General features: G+C 39.5%; 1 pseudogene; it reads left to right on the top strand.

The window, feature by feature from the left end:
* The first annotated feature begins 593 nt into the window (after positions 1–593).
* LOC100617685 (ester hydrolase C11orf54 homolog) lies at positions 594–1,745 on the top strand (annotated as a pseudogene).
* The last annotated feature ends 15,075 nt before the right edge of the window (positions 1,746–16,820 follow it).

Raw genomic sequence — 16,820 nt, 5'->3', positions numbered from 1 at the left:
TCTTAAAATCGATGCTGCATATTATTTTCAAGACAGAAGAGAGGTAAGGGGTAGGCAATGGGGGTTAAGTGACTTGCTCAGGGTCACATAGATAGGAAGTGTCTGAGGCCGTATTTGAACCCAGGATCTCCCATCTCTAGGTCTGGCTCTCAATCCATTGAGCTTTATTTACTTTTTATTTTATTTATGCCTTTCTTCTCCTCTTCTCACTTTATCTCCACTTCCTTGGAGCCTTTCCCCCAAGACTCACTACTTCTGTGAAGCTTCCCCTCAGATCCTATAGAATTCACAATCTAATCAGAACTGTGATGGAGCAGGAGAAGTGGAGGGAACACAGAAGAGCCCCTCTATTTTCCCTGACTTCGGTCTTGGGCTGCTGGGCTTCTATTTGAATGGGCTGATTTGGCGAGGGCTCAGAGTCCCCACATGGCCCAAATTCGAAATCTCCCTTGGACTGCATTACCTGGCAGTGTGACCCTGGGCAGGCACGACTGGATAATAGTCCAGGGTAATAGCTGTGCATATTGGGTGTGCTGTGAACCTTAGTAAATTGCCTAAAGTATCTTTTGACCTCCAACTTTGTGTACAGCAAAATGGCAAGTGCTGAAAAATTTCCTTTTCATGTGCCACGTTTAGAAGATCTTGCTGGAGTTCTACAGAATGGACTTAAAAATAATTTGCTGATGTCCAGGTCTCCGTAGCTGATCGCCCTGATCTGTCTAAGGCACCATAATCATTTCCTGTTACAGGAATCTGTGGGAAACTGAGAACTGCAGAAGTAGGTGAGGTTCCTTACCTCATGCCTCTTGTGAATCAAGAAAAGGTTTACGATATGAATACTGTTGCAAAGCAAATTAATCTTCCTGGAGCTTTCATTCTTGGAGCAAGAGCAGCCCCATTTCAGACTCTGGGGATCAATGCTGAGTTCATGCCAATTGTCCAGACTCAAAGTGATCACAAGCCTGCTGGGAATGGAAGCTACTTTGTCTAGATTTAACTCTGCAGATGGAGGGTGCCTGTTAGAGAAATATAGTGGGAAATACAATGGCTTTGGATTTGCCTTACTGGCTAATCTCTTTGCTAGTGAAGGCCAGCCTGGCAAGGTCATTGAGGTAAAAGCCAAAGGAAGAACTGGGAAGTATAATTTTGTGACTTGTATGAGACAAAAATTTTTTTAAACCCTTACCTTCCCTCTTGGAGTCAACACTGTGTAGTGGTTCTAAGGCAGAAGAGTGGTAAGTGCTAGGCAATGGGGGTTAAGTCACACAGCTGGGAAGTGTCTGAGGTCAAATTTGAACCCAGGACATCCCATCTCTAGGCATGGCTCTCAATCCACTGAGCTACCCAGCTACCCAGCTGCCCCTATGAGACAAACTCTTGAAGAGCATCATGGAGATAAACCTGTAGGGATGGGAAGAACATTTGTTGTTCAAAAAGGATAAGGAAGGATTTATATCATGCCTCCAGAATTTTCTTCTTGCCCACTGAACTCTGATGAGGATATGAATAATTGCTGGCATTATTTTGAAATCAAGGCTCCTTTGGTTTTTCAGCCAGTTTTTGTTTCTTGAGACCCAGGATTTGATTTGCGATTAGAGTGTATGCAATGTTTTAGTCATTATGAAGAAGGAGGATACTATCATTATGACACCACTCCAGATACAGTGGAGTATCTTGGGTATTTCCTACATGTGGAGGTTCTCTATTGAACTGATAAACCAAAGGACACCCATACATTTGAGTGAGCTTAATTTAATCAGGAAATATTTTGCTGAGGGAAGGGAATAAATTATGCTTTAAAATTTAAAAATCTTTAACCAAGTTTATAAATAGTGTTGCTCTGCAATGCAATCCAACAAGAAATAACCCAGGAGCAACTCCATTCTCTTGTGTGATGAAAGGATATGATGATCTCTTTTGTTTTATCATTTAACTTCCATTAAATACTCCTCCATTTTAATAAAAATTAAAGGAGGCAAAAATTTGTTGTTGGGAAATTCAGTTGCTTTTTGTTAATGTGATTAATATGGTTGTAACCTTATTTAGGGTCTACATTAGGAATCATGTGACTTGTTGCCTAAGAATGATATAAAATATTGCGTATCTCAAAAATGGTTTCATATCTGTTATCTCATTTAATTCTATTAAATTAAATATTTCTAGGTATTAGGCTTAAATATAATAAGTGCATAGTAAATGTTTATTAAATTGCATTTAGTATTAAATTATTTTAAAGAAACAGAATATAAAGGCACACCAATTTTTTTTTTACTTCCAAGAGAGGCTCAAGCAGTCTTTCAAAACTGCTTTCTATTTGACGTTCATAATCAGCAATTCCTATGTTCACTAAGAATCTAAGCGTGTTTGTTTTCATTTAGAAAGCAATTTTCTCTCAGTGAATGTTTGCAAAAAAGGGGGGAAGATGAGGGGAGAAAATACAAATGGAACATTGAAATGTTAAAAGTTTATTTTACAAATATAAACTTTGCCAAACCAAATTGCCAAATAATTTTAATTCAATTCAATAAATATATCTTAAGATTCTCCTTTGTGTCAGGCTCTGAGGTAAGCACTGAGACTATAAAGTGCTTTTCCTGCCTTCTATAAATTTGTTGTTCTTTCCAGTAGGATAGAACACAATCATTGGTCTTTAATGGCTGCAGTTGTATTCTGCTACATTTCTTCCAAAATCCAAAGAATTTTACTCTGTCTGATTTAATTATTTAGCAGTATTCAGCTATAGCCTCTAACATGATCATGAGTACATAGTAGATAATTCTACATAGTAGACACTTTGTGATTTTAATTTGTCCATTTTAATAATCCTTAATATGTCTAATGGTTATAAATGCTTGAATAGGATCCTTAGTTAATCATCTGTATTTGAAACAATGAGTAAAATATTTTGAATAAAAAAAGAATTCACAGTCTGTACTGTACATTGGGAATGGCATACGCTGCTAGTTAACTTTTGGAGAGGCACATACCTCTCCAAATATTACATTATCTACCCAATTGTATGTAAGTTTCCTGAGAACAAGGACTATACAAAGTACAATGAAAGAGTTTTGGATTTGGAATCTGAGAGCACTGTTCAATTGTTTTCAGTCATGTTTGACTCTGTGACCCCATTTGGGCAGAAATATTGGAGTGATTTGACATTTCCTTATCCAGCTCATTTTACAGATAAGGAAATTGAGACAAATAGGCTTAAGAGACTTGCCCAGGGTACACAAGTAGACAGTGTCTAAGGGCCAGATTTTGACTCAGAAAGAGGCTATGTGACTTATCCAAGGTCATTCACATAATAAGAGCTGGGTTTTGAACCTAAGTCCTCACGCTCAAGCCAGTTCACTCTGGAATATTGTCATGAAATATTAAAATTATTGATATCTCAGTTCCATTCATCCTACACCCCACTTCTCTGAGAAATTTCCCAGGCCAATTGGTATGGTGGAAGGAATACTAGATTTAGAATCTACAGATCTAGGTTAAAAACCTGCCTCTGTGATTTATTATTTGCATGACTTTGGGCAAGTCATCATATCCCTGGGCCCCAGTTTCTACATACATAGAAAGTTTGTTTATGAAGAGGACCAATGACATCACAAACTAATATCTTGACTTGTCTCTGAATTGGATCTGTGAGGCAGAGTTGCACAAAGTCATCAGCCTTACTCTTTCTTCCAGTCATCAAAGTCCAGCAGTAAGACAAAAGCCAATATGATTGATGATAGCCCAGCATTGGATGACCTTGGCATCTCTGATGTCTGACTAAGCTCTAAGCATTCCACAAAACCTGCTTTAGTCACCTTCATGGCCACTGACACAAATTATTCTCATCTACCCATTCCACCAAGGGAAGTCTTCATATGCTTAGGGTAAATATTCCCTTAACTCTATGATGTGTTTGAGACCTGTAGGCTACCCTCAACCTGGTTTAGTCCATTTATGTAGACAATTTTACTGGGATGCTACAATTTCTTGGAGTCACAGGTAAGAATTTGGATGATAGGTGGACCCCTAAGATGATTGAGCAATCCTATAAAGGGTTCAGCATGGAATCACACTAGAGGTGCTAGTCCTCCTTAAACATCCCATACACCCTGTATGTATGTATATTTTATTTTGTGGTGAATATGCTTTTCTGTGAACTTGTCAAATCCCTCATTATAATAAAGTAACCATTTGGGCAGCTGGGTGGCTCAGTGGATTGAGAGCCAGGCCCAGAGATGGGAGGTTCTGGGTTCAAATCGGGACTCAGACACTTCCTAGCTGTGTGACCCTGGGCAAGTCATTTAACCCCCATTGCCTAGCCCTTACCACTCTTCTGCCATGGAACCAATACCCAGTATTGATTCCAAGATGGAAGGGTGGTTTTGTTTAACTTAAAAATAAAAGAAGAAAGAAAGTAACCTATTAATTGTTTCATTTGTATCAGTATTGCTTAACATCCTGCCTGGTGGGACATAGCTCACAACTAAAGCTCAGATCAGCTATAACTGATCAGTTGGGTATTTTCCTTAGGACCAGCCTCAATAAGGTAAATGAAGGAATCACCAAACTGCTGTGCCAATCAGTAGCTACCACACTTCCAGCCTGCGTGATATAGGGAAACCCAGGCTCAAAAACAAACCAAAAAACCCCCAACAATTTGTGGATTGATTGATTGATTGAAACCCACCCTAAAAAATAGTGATACTTAAAAATATCCTGAGACAACAATTTTGGGACTGCTTTTTTTCTTAGGAAATTTAATGAATAGCATCTTTAAAGTGCTTTAAAGTTTACAAGGCACGTTTCTAAATATTATCACATTTGATCTTCACAACACTGGGAAGTGAGTTTTATTATTATCTCCATTTTACAGAGAAGGAAACTGAGCCACAGCGAGGTTAATTGACTTGTCCAGGGCCACATAGCTACTAAGTATCTGAGACCAGAACTGATCAGATATCCCTGAGTCCAAGTCCAAAACTCTTTCCAAGGTGCACCTACCTGTCCATGAAGCTCTAAGGTGCTGATGTGTGAGACTCCTTAAAAGAAAGCTTAATAACATGGGGGCAGTGCAGAGAAAGGGATGGAGCTTGTAGCTTTCGAATGATGATTTTGCTCATATACTACCAGTTCAAAACATTGCCCATCTCACCACAAAGGCTCGTATTAGAATGGGGGATGGGAAGAATACTGTTGGGGAGCTTGGGTGGCTGAGAGCCAGTGTCTGCCTGAGTCACAGAATGGAGGAAGGCAAACACCCAGTGCTAATGAAGCTACCAGGACATCTCTCCATAGGATCTGGGGAGGAACAGGCAGGGCAGGATGTGAGCTCTTGGGGCTTCTCCCTTCCTCCCAAAGAGGAAGCTCCTCCTGCTTCCACCTTTGTGCTGATTGTCAGTTCAGTTACAAATGAGTTCTCCTGCCTGTCTTCTTTTCCTGACTGGCAAATATATATGTATGTATATCCATTTTTCACACACACACACACACACACACACACACACACACACACACACACACACACACACTTCCCCTCCAAGAAAAAAGGATCAGCAGGGAAAAAAGAGCTATCTCTGTACTTGTAGCAGAATGAATGTCAGTTAACAAGGATGGAAAATTTGGGGCATTTTCTGAACCCAGCCAAACTTGGGGCTGTGTAATTTTTTAAATCTTTTTTTTTCTTTCTCTCCTGGAGTTTCTATGGGTTTATTTATGCCCTTTGGTATTCAGACTCCTTCTCTTCTCCCTAACAAAACTGAGGTCATAAAAAAAAGGATTTCTCCCCACAAACTGGACAGTACACAGCAAAACCCTAAAATGGAATCAGCCATCTGGGGAGCCTTTAATGGGTATCTCTGGTGTCTAAAGTCTGAGAATAAGTCTGGCCCCCTTTCTGGGATTGAGTATCCCTAGATGTAGTTTAATTGGGGTTGCTATCCAATTTACTTTGGCTTTGGTAGGTCAGGTGCCCAGAGAGTAGCTACTATAGCTCTCCTCAGGGCTCTAGGAGTACTTCTAGGGGCTTGAGGGTATTGTTTGTCCAGTGTTATAGCTTATGATCCCCCATGAGTGTACCTCCCATCATGATTATGAGCTGATATCAATTAGTCAGACTTAATTAGCTTTTAAGAATAGGGTATTGGGGCAGCTAAATGGCACAGTGGATAGAGCATCTGACCTGCAGCCAGAAAAACCGGAGTTTAAATCCAGCCTCAGCCACTCACAAGCTGTGTGACTCTGGGCAAATTGCTTAAACTTGTTTGCTTGAGTTTCCTCATCTACAAAATGAACTGTAGAAGGAAATAACAAACCATTTCAATATCTCTGCCAAAAAACCTCCAAATGGGATCACAAAGAGTCAGACACAACCAAAATGACTCAACAATAACAGAGTAGAATTGAGGAATTCGGTCAATTTGCCTGTGTAATATGTAAAACATTACATATAAAATAAAATTACATGTAAATTTTTTTAAGTTGGACCCAGTAGCCTCTAAGGTCCCATTCCACTTTAATATTCTATGACTTGGGAAGCAAATCAGTGCTTTATGTGTATTTGAGTGATCCCATTGAGTCCATGACAAAAATTTCATCCTCTTATTCCATTCCTCCAGGACAGAGATTAGGTCATTTTTGACTTTGTATCTCTAGGACCTAGCACATATATCATCCCAATTCCAAAGCTCAGTAGGACAGAGCATTCACCTCCACCTATGAGGAAAGAATCCCAAACTAATAGGTTTGGGACTGAGGTTACACATAGGAGGTATGTATGTAGCAAATCTTTGTTGAAATGGCAACTTGAAATGAATGGGTTCCCTTTATCAATGTAGTTATATTTTCAAAAAATGAAAACTTACCCTCATTTGTAATTTGTAAATTAAACTTGTAAATTTGTAAATTAGTTTTTGTAAATTAAATTGACTCTGAAAACTGTTGGTCCAGTTTGCCTCACTGCTGACTAGAGCTTTCGGTCTTGTAAACTTCTAGAGGCAAGGCCTCTGACGTTCTACATGGGATTTTGGAGAATATGATTCAGTCATAAAAATGGAAAAAGGCAAATCTTCTCCCACAAACATCTTGGAGCTCAAATAGCTTTTGAAATATGTATTGTTTTGAATAATTTTCATTGCTCTTCCCTTTCCTTTAATGATTAATTACAAAGAACGTTTAGGCCAAGGGTTCTTAGCCCTTGTGATTAAGTCTAGGAAAGCCAACGTACCCCTTTTCAGAAGAATTTTAAAAAAAAATTCTTAAGTGAATGAAATATTCGATTTTAGTTAGAGGTTAGTGAAAAAAGAAAAGTAATATTTCCTCAAGTTCACTGATTCCCTGAAATGTATCTAATCTATGGACTTCAAGTTAAGAATCATCTTTCAGAAGAACCAGAATAATTTACACAATAACATCACTATTGCAAAGATAATCAATTCTGAAAGACTTAGCTCTGATCAACACAATGACCCACCACAATTCCAGAAGACATGTGATGAAACATGCAATTTGCCTCCCAATAGAAAGTTGATGGACTTAGTGGAAAATAAAGTGTATGTCTGCTATTTCTTTCTTTTTCTTGATATTTTTTTCTCTCCTGGGAACATGGCTACAATTCATTTTTCTTGCCTTCTCAATGGGTGATGAAGGGAATAGTACAGGGAGAGAATTGGGAACTTAAAATATAATTAAACTCCCTCCAAAATAGCCCTCATCACCACCACTCCACTCTTGTGTGTGTGTGTGTGTGTACACATAGACTCTCTGCTCCAAGATGTCTTTGGGACTTCTCCAGGAACTCTTCTTTCAACAAGTATTAACTACCCCAAGAGTTCATGACTTCAGCCTTTTGGCTGACCTCAGGCCACAGATAAGCACTTGGAGTCTTTTTCTCTCTCCTATGAAAGTTATGTACTTATTACATTTTCTGGTACAAAAGAGGCCCAAATTAGGGTCTCCTGGAAGCAGATCTAGAAGGTCAGCAACAACTTGGTCTTCAGACACCTGAAGGGAGGGCCTTGCCATGAAGCTCAGGGCCGTTAGTCCTCTGAAGGGACTGCTTAGGTAGGACAGGCCTGTTGCAATTGCAAGGCCAAGGGAGTATCTTGGCAATAACATTGTAGATTGGGTCTGGGACTGTGGTCCAATGTAGGATGATAGAAGGGGGCAGGGGCAGGGGGCAAGCGATACCGGTTTTCTTAAAGATTCCTTCCACAGAATATCAACCACCAAGGCAGATGTTTCCCCCCACCTTCCCCAACCCCCCACCTCCTTGATTCTTTTTTCCCCCAGTAATGAATTTATTTCTTAAACTCCAAAGCAAAAGGGTAGACAAAGGGGGCCACTGATTTATACTTTGCCCAGGGCCCCTTAACCACAAGTTGGGGATGGGGGTGGGGAAGGGAGGCATAATGTCTGGAAACTTGGGATGCAGCTGGGGCCCGGTGCAACCTGGGTTGGCAACCCTATAATCCTTCTTCAGGTAGTGGAATGTGCTTGATTCAGGGAGGCCAAAGCTTGAGGGGTTTGGGGGATGGGGGCAAGGCAGCCTCCCTTAAAAAGCCAAATGCTCAGGAGGGCCAATCCATTGCTTTTGAAAGCTCCTGATGGATGAGCTGCCGACACTCTTGTCATGTGTCTTCTGTCTCTAGGGCTTCTCTCTATTCCCCCCACCACCCAGCAGTCCTCAGTCCCCACCATTACCCCCAAGAGCTGCCAGGCACTCTGTGAGGTCTGGCTTGTGTAAGGAAAGACTGTCAGTGTCAGGACATGTCAACTCCATGGCCTGCAGCAGGATTGGGGCAGGAGCTTCCATCAGAGATGCTGTCTGGCCTTCCTTCTCCATCTCCCTCTCCTTTTCCCTCTCCCTCACCTTCTCAAGCTCACTCACTCATTCCTGCTATATGCCCTCGGGTCTTGCATGCCTTTGCTTTCAAAGCTACAACATATTGCTATTAAGGTGGCTTGTCTCCAGGAGGTCTTGAAAATAGGGGCTGGGAAGACAGAAGAGGGGCACAGGCAAGGAGGGAATGTGTGTGTATGTGGGGGGGGGTGGACTGCTTAGATTAGAATCACAGATTCCAAGAGCGAAAAGAGACCTCAGAGGCCATCTAGTCCATAAGTTACTGGTCTAAGAATCATCCTTCCACCACCACAGCCCGCCCCACTCTCACCTACACAACATCCTGGACAAGTCTTTCTTTAACCTCCTCTGGAAGACTTTCAGTAAGTGGGGGGACTCACTACCTCCTGAGGCAGCCCTGTAAAATTCAAGTCAGGAAGGGAAGAGAAGACAGAGTATTTTGGCAGAATATGGATCAGAGAAAACTCCCAATGGGTCTACATGGCTGCTGAACTCAGGACTTTTTTTGGCTGGAGTTTGGGGAGGGAGAACCTCTATGGACAATTGGAAGAGGCTGCTACAAGGTTTAGAATAAATGAATGACTTCATGAAAGTTTGGATTCCTCTGCTTTTGTACCTTCCTTCTCACTGGTGTAGGAAAGGCGGGATATGACTGAGAGGATGAGATTCTGCACATCCATCAATCATAAAATCTTGGGGTTGAAGGGTACTTCAGCTAGGTTGCACAGTGGATAGAACACTGGACTTGAGTTCAAATCTGATCACAAATACTTACTAGTTTTGTGACCCTAAGCAAGTCACTTACCTGCTATTTACCCAAGTTCTCAACTGTAAAATGAGAATAATAAAAAGCATCTGCCTTGTGGGTTGTTGCAAAGACCAAATTAAATATTTGGTTGGTTATATTTTCTTAAAGCATTTAGCACAATGCCTGGCACATAGTAGGTGCTATAGCAAAACTTATTCCCTTCCCCCCTCCTGTCAGAGACCAATCTCTATTTTACATATGGAGAAACTGAGACTCAGAGAGAAAGAGCTGAACTAAAATCCCACAGATTATTAAGAACTCAGTCATGCAGCTAGATGAACAACCAATAGAAGAGGCAATTAATATCTCCAACATGGATAGACACTGAAGATGGGACAAGAAACTTGGCTTGGAATTTAACAGGAAGGACAGAGTGATCTGGGTTACATTTGAGAAATTGTTCAGTGACTTTAATGATCCCAAACTTGTCACTGAAGTAAAACTTCAAACAATCAATCAACAAACCTTTATCAAATACCTATTATGTGCCAGGACTTGTGCTAGGCACTGAAGATATATAAACGCAATAAACAAAACAATCTTTCCTCTCAAGAAGCTGACATTCTAATGGGGGTAACATGGATTTATGTAAGTACATACAGAAAAATATATAAAGTGAATAAATGTAGTTGTTCAATACGAGGTAGTTTGAGACGGTGGGCACAGGCACCTAGAGGCAGCTAGGTGGAATCATGATTGAGCACCGGACCTAGAGTCAGGAAGACTTAAGTTCAAATTCAGCTTTAAACTCTCACTAGGACAGATCACTTAACCTCTGCCTGCCTCATCCGTGGGGATAACAGCACCAACATCCCAAGGCTGTTATGAGGCACAAATGAAAAATAATAATTGTAAAGTGTTTAACACAATGCCTAGCACTTCATTCAGTTGTTTCAGTTATGTCTGACTTTTTTTTTAAACCTTTACCTTCCATCTCAGAATCTATGTATTGATAAGGCAGAAAAGTGATAAGGGCTAGGCAATGGGGATTAAGTGACTTTCCTAAGGCTACACAGCTAAGAAGTGTTTGAGGCCACATTTGAACTCAGAACCTCCTGTCTTCAGACCTGGCTTTCAATCCACTGAACCATTCCATGTCTGACTCTTTTTGACTCCATTTGGGGCTTTCTTGGCAAAGATGCTAGAGTGGTTTGCCATTTCCTTCTCCAGTTCATTTTACAGCCTGCACATAACAGGAACTATATAAATGCTATCTAATACGATTATTAACAGTTGAGAGGATCAGGAAAGACTTCATGTGTAAGGTGGTGACTGAGCTTCACTAATGTTTTTAATAACAGTATTTTTCTGGTGCTGGCATATGGCTATAAGTCATGGAAAACCACTATTTCTAAAGAACTAAAGGACAGTTTTGATTACATGAAACTGAACATTTTTGCACAGTCAAAAACTAACTCATTTAAAAGGATGTTTGTACAAGAATATTCATAGCTGCACTCTTTGTGGTGGCAAAAAAATTGGAAAATGAGGGGATGCCCTTCAATTAGGGAATGGCTGAACAAATTGTGGTATATGTTGGTGATGGAATACTATTGTGCTAAAAGGAATAATGAAGTGGAGAAATTCCATGTGAACTGGAATGACCTCCAGGAATTGATGTAGAGTGAAAAGAGCAGAACCAGGAGAACATTGTACACAGAGACTGATACACTGTAGGATGATCAAATGTGATAGGTTTTGCTACTAATAGCAATGTGATGATCCAGGACAATTCTGAGGGACTTATGAGAAAGAACGCCATCCACATTCAGAGGAAGAACTGTGGGAGTAGAAATCCAGAAGAAAATATGATGATCACTTGTTTGTATGGGTATATGATTTGGCATTTTGATTTTAAAAGATCACTCTTAAAAATGAATAATATGGAAATGGGTTTTAAATGATTATATATATATATATACATATATATATATACACATACACATATATGTATGTATGTATGTATGTTAGAGCCTAAAGGCTAGGCCCCAAACTTGGTTTGTCTCTGTCATATATATATGTAACCCAGTGAAATTGCTTGTCAACACCAGGAGGGGGAAGGGAAGGGGGGATGGAGACGACATGAATCATGTAACCATGGAAAAAACCTTTAATCAAATTTAAAATGGTAAAAACAACAAAAAAAAAACCTAAATAACTTAGGGTAAGAAGGGAAGTAGTTAACTTGTAGAAAAAGAGTCATTATCAAATATCTTTGATAAAGGTTTGTTAACCAATATATAGGGAAAACTATAAATAGAAATATATAGAAAACTAATAGAAATGTGTGACCAAAAATATCTCCCCAGTAGATAAGAAATTAACAGATTAAATAAGTAGTTCTTTAAAGAAGGTTGCATAGAAAGGTACTCAATGTACTCAATATATAATGAAAATTAGAAATTGTTGTTCCATTGTTTCAATTGTGCCAGACTTTTCATGCCCCAATTTGTGGTTTTCTTGGCAATGATATTGGAATGGTTTACCATTTCCTTCTCCAGGTCATTTTATAAGTGAGGAAACTGAAATAAGCAGAGACACACAGCTATTAAATGTCTAAGGCTGAATTTGAACTTAAAAGATATATTAATTCTATCTACTGAGCTACTTAGCTTCCCCAAATTAGGAATAGAACACTTATTTATTTCTCTATACACATACACACACATTTATACACACAAAAACTTACTTAATACACATAAGACCTACAAGTGAATATTAATAGTGTAAAGAGGAATTCTTTATTCCTTTTTTTAATTTAATGGGGGACCTGGAGGTCCTCTTACCATAGAGATGTTTAGGGATTTACCAGCCCACAGTGACAGGAAATAGAAACTATAGAGGCAGGAAGTGAGGTAAAAAAGGTTATGAAAGGAGTCAATTGCTGCCAGTTGAGGGGTCAGTTACTGACAGGTCTGGCAGTCGTAGGGAAGTTGGCAGCTAGAAGCATGTTAGGTTGGTGGTTGGCGTTTAGTTGCTGGAATATAAAAGGTGGACCTGAGCTTCCAAAGAGGGTTTTTTTGGCTTTAGCCTTTAGAGGGCTTTTGGTTTTAGTCCTTAAAGGGCTTTCTGGCTTTTGAATTGGGGCTTTTAGTTTGGGTTGGTAGGGTTTTTTTTCCTTACTTGAACTTTTTGGAAGGTGGCTGGTCTTTGTTGACAGACCTAATTAGGGTTGGATTAAACAATGATTGGGTTGATTTTGATTGGGCTGGTTTGGGTTGGAACTTTGTGGGGTGGTTGTTAATTATAGGTAGATATAGGCAATTTTAGGCCGTAATTATAGGTAGTTATAGGATAACTAGTATAGACAATAGGAAACTTTCTTTCTTTACCTCTTTCCTATATTTCTCTTTTACGATATTAATTTTATTATATTCTTTTGCTATCTTTATTTTAATTAAATTAAATTGTTAATATATTTAAAACTGCTCTCTTATTTTAACAAAACCCCTATTTTAACCCTTACAATAGAAAAACTTCAGTAGCAGTAGAAATGTAACTACTATAGACCTCAAAAGGGAATGACTCCTCCCTCTCCTAGTCATTCCCTCTCTCTCTCTTTTTCTTTCTGACTCTGCCTGTTACTCTCTCTCTCTGTCTGTCTCTTTCTCTTTCTCCTTTCTCACAAGGACAGCTTTTGTGAATTTAAGAAGTTAGAGTTCTTAGGTTCCTCAGTTGCTGCTACCTATTCTACAGAAGATATCTCCTACATAAGATACAGATTTTCTTAGAAAGACAAGAAGACAAGAGCCCAAGTTCTGGAATGGCTTGCTAAAAATACAAATCTGAGAGCAATTGTTTAGATAGTGCAGTTGAGGTAAAAGGTAATATGCTCATTTCAATAGTCCTACAAACAGTCCTACACCTTTTCTTGATGTTTTAAGTATCAACACGTTAGGATAGTGTTACAGTAGCTATGTTACTGCTTCAGCTTTGGTTTTTCAGTTAACATACACTTCTAACTCATATGTGTGTTGAGCAGGGGTTTTCTGTACTCAGGAAATAAATAATGGTTCTATTTCTAATATACATTGTCCTTTGCGTATCTTTTACTCTCTCTACTTTGGGGAGAGCTCTGTCTTTCTTTTAGTTAGTGAAGCATCCCAAGGACCAATCATGATCTGCCTCTGTGCATGGATCTAGAGTTGACTGAGGCCTTTACTTGAGAAGAAGGGGGCATGGAGTCCTGTCTCTTGGACCCAGCAGTTGTTGTTATATAAATAGAACTCCAAAACTAGAAGAAAAGGCAAGAAAAGGAATGGGGAATGGGGAAAAAGACTTTGGGAAGAGTATTATTAAAGTAGTTTAAGCAGAATTAATTGCAGGGGCAGAATACTGACTTATAAGAGGAAGGAGTTAAAAATGATTAGAGGACCCTTAAAGTTATTTCTTTTCTAATATGCTTCAGAGAACTTTGAATAACTTTGATTTGTGAATAGGAGACACTTTGTTACATAAGAATGGTTAAGGTGGTATTTTTCTCTACTGAGTCAAATTAAATTTTTTAATCAATAAAATCAACAAAATAGTTGGATCTTGTGTCCTTCCAGCCAGTTGCAAGATAGTAAAGTTGTGACCTTCTGTGAAGTATCACTTGCAAAATCTTCCTGTTCCCTGATATCTCCACTAAGGATACCTTCAAAATGTGTACAGACAATTTGTACAAAAGTTTTATATCAATAGAAAAGTTGGTATATAAATCAGTAGTTGTTAAAGTTCTCCCAGTAATTTTTTTTCAAGTATTAATGTAGTAAATCTTTGGATTTATTCTCCCTAACTCTACATGCTCTGGTAAGTCAGGTACATTAGAAAAGATGTCTATTTATCCCCTCCTTATTTAGGGGTAGCTCTGAGGGGATGGGTGGTAGTGTGGAGGGCAACCAAGACACAATAGACTAGGCAATAGATTTGCTATGTAGAAAGAATAGGAGAAAAAGAGTCTAGGATGACCCTGAGGTTGTGAGTCTGAGCGACTAAGGTAGTAATGCCTTCAATAGTAAGAGAAAAGGTTGGAACAGGAGGTTTGGGGGTAAAAGCAATGAATTTTCTTTCTTTTTTTTTTAAATACTTACTTTCTGTCTCAAAACCAATAGTAAGTATTGGTTCCAAGGCAGAAGAATGGTAAGGGCTAGGCAATGGGGGTTAATTAACTTTCCCAGAGACACACAAATAAGAAATGTCTGAGACCAGATTTAAACCCAGGATCTCCTGTCTCTAGGCCTGGCTCTCTATTCTCTGTCACCTAACTGCCTTCAATAAGTTTTCTTTTTGTTCATGTCCTTTGAATTTGAGATACCTATAGGAATCCAGTTCTGGACATCCAATAAACAGTTGGTGACATGACACTGGAATTTAAGAGAAAGGTTAAAGCTGGATAAACAGATCTGAGAATTATCTGCATAGAAATCAGTGAACCCATTCATTCATGGGTTAAATGAGATCAACCTATGGGACCTACAAGATCCTCAAACTAGATTATATAGAGAAAGGTAAAATGTGAACCTGGAACCTATATATCCTATACTTATCATGTACATATTTTCCCTACCAATGGAATATAAGCTTCTTACAAGGAGCAATTTTGTTTTTTATTTTTTTGTTATTTAGCACTTAGCAGTGTTTGGCATATGGGAGGCACTTAATAAATCTGTGGCTTTGTACAAGCTGGCACATATTTATTTTACATGTTTTACACATGCTTATGTAATGGACAGACTGGCCAGTGAGAACCCTATCCTTAAAGCATGTACATTATTCCTTTCCTGATATCAACCCTAGAGGAAGATTAGATTTCCAGAAGTGTGTGATGGAGGAGCATCTATTTCCCCTCATCCCTTGAGATCCTTAGCTTCTTTCAAGATTCAAATCAGGTACTATCTCCCATGAAAAACTTTTCCTGATCTGCCCCATTTTCACCCAGAAATAGTTAGTGACCTTTTCAGATAACCTTGCTTTAATGAGAAGAACCCATTACAGGTTTTTTTCATCTTTGTAGCCCCATTTCTTAATAGTGCTTTGCTTATAATATGCACATAAATGTTTGTTGAATTGAATTGATTTCCTGGGGTGATTTCCTACTTTTAGTAGGGATGTCCTTTCTTCCAAGAGTCTACTTTAAGAGGTCACTTGAATATTTAGTCTGATGAAGGATCTTACTATCTTCTGTGGTGGTGATCTGGTGGGCAGCTAAAAAACTCATTATGGGGGCAGCTGGATAGTTCAGTGGATGGAGAGCCAGATCTAGAGACGGGAGGTCCTGGGTTCAAATCTGACCTCAGATACTTCCTAGCTGTGTGACCCTGGGCAAGTCACTTAACCCCCATTGCCTACCCCTTACCACTCCTCTGCCTTGGAAACAATACAGACTCTAAGGTGGAAGGTGAGGATTAAAAAAAAAAACTTATTACCTTTGAACTGAAATTCAAGAAGATGACCAATATTCAGAAGTCACAGGCTCCTTCCCTTATTCAGAGGAAGAGTTATCAGCCTCCTACTATGGAGTATTCAGGGAGGACTAGCACCTTTGGTGCTGAGCCCTTTTCAAGGCTGCTTATCCCACCTTTCAAGTCCACCTTTTACCCAGTTCTTTTTCCTACAGTTTCAAGAAGCCATAGCATGTTTAGCAGTCATACCCCAGTTAAACCATCTGGGAGATGGGCTTAAACCAGGTTGAGAGTAACCTTTAGGCCTCAACCCATCAGTTAGTTAAGGGGTTGTCTCCCTCAAGCATGTGAAAACTTCTCTTGGAAGAATGGGTGGATGAGAATAATTTGTTCCAATGGCCAGTGAAAATAGGTGCTGTGGAGCACTTAGAGCCTGGTCAGACATAGATATTGCCAAGGTCATCCACTGCATCTGACCTTTGTCTTGACACTAATCTTGGATGACTCTGGAGGAGAGAGTAAGGCAGATGACTTTGTGCAGCTCTGCCCCAACCAAGAGTCAGCACCCTTGAGTATCATTGGTCCTCTTCAAAAATGAAGGACATGCAACTACAATCAGTCTCCTAACCCCCAAAGGAGAACTGAGCCATATCACCATACTTTGGATACATCTTTCTTCCCCTTGATTTCTGAGCAAAGAAGTTTCAAGAGGAAGGCAATGAGAGGGGATATAATTCATTCCTGGGAGCCCAGAGGAATTTTAGAGGCTATCAAG

This window comes from Monodelphis domestica, chromosome 2 (assembly GCF_027887165.1).
Source record: "Monodelphis domestica isolate mMonDom1 chromosome 2, mMonDom1.pri, whole genome shotgun sequence".
NCBI classification, from domain to species: domain Eukaryota; kingdom Metazoa; phylum Chordata; class Mammalia; order Didelphimorphia; family Didelphidae; genus Monodelphis; species Monodelphis domestica.
This window is presented reverse-complemented; position numbering and strand designations above follow the sequence as displayed.